Source organism: Chionomys nivalis, chromosome 22 (genome assembly GCF_950005125.1).
Source record: "Chionomys nivalis chromosome 22, mChiNiv1.1, whole genome shotgun sequence".
Classification (NCBI taxonomy): Eukaryota; Metazoa; Chordata; class Mammalia; order Rodentia; family Cricetidae; genus Chionomys; species Chionomys nivalis.
The window spans coordinates 57,710,465-57,710,763 of NC_080107.1; positions in this window are offsets into that span (position 1 = coordinate 57,710,465).

A 299-nucleotide genomic window follows, 5' to 3' on the forward strand; every position below is an offset into this window, starting at 1 on the left:
TCTCAGGCTCCTGGATTACAGACAGCTTGTGAGCTGCCATGTAGATGCTGGGAATTGAACCTTAAACTATCTCTTCAGCCCGACATGGAGCATCTCTCTATATAGCCCTGCCTGCAAAACTTTCAGAGTTCACTCTGCCCCCTGATTAAAGGCATTATGCGTTATGCTTCCTTTTATTGTATATTTAGTGGGTTTTTTTTGTGTGTGTGTGTGTGTGAGAGAGAGAGAGAGAGAGAGTTCCATTATGAAACCAAAAGTCAGTCAACAACAACGAACTTTGTATTTATTTGTTTGTTTGT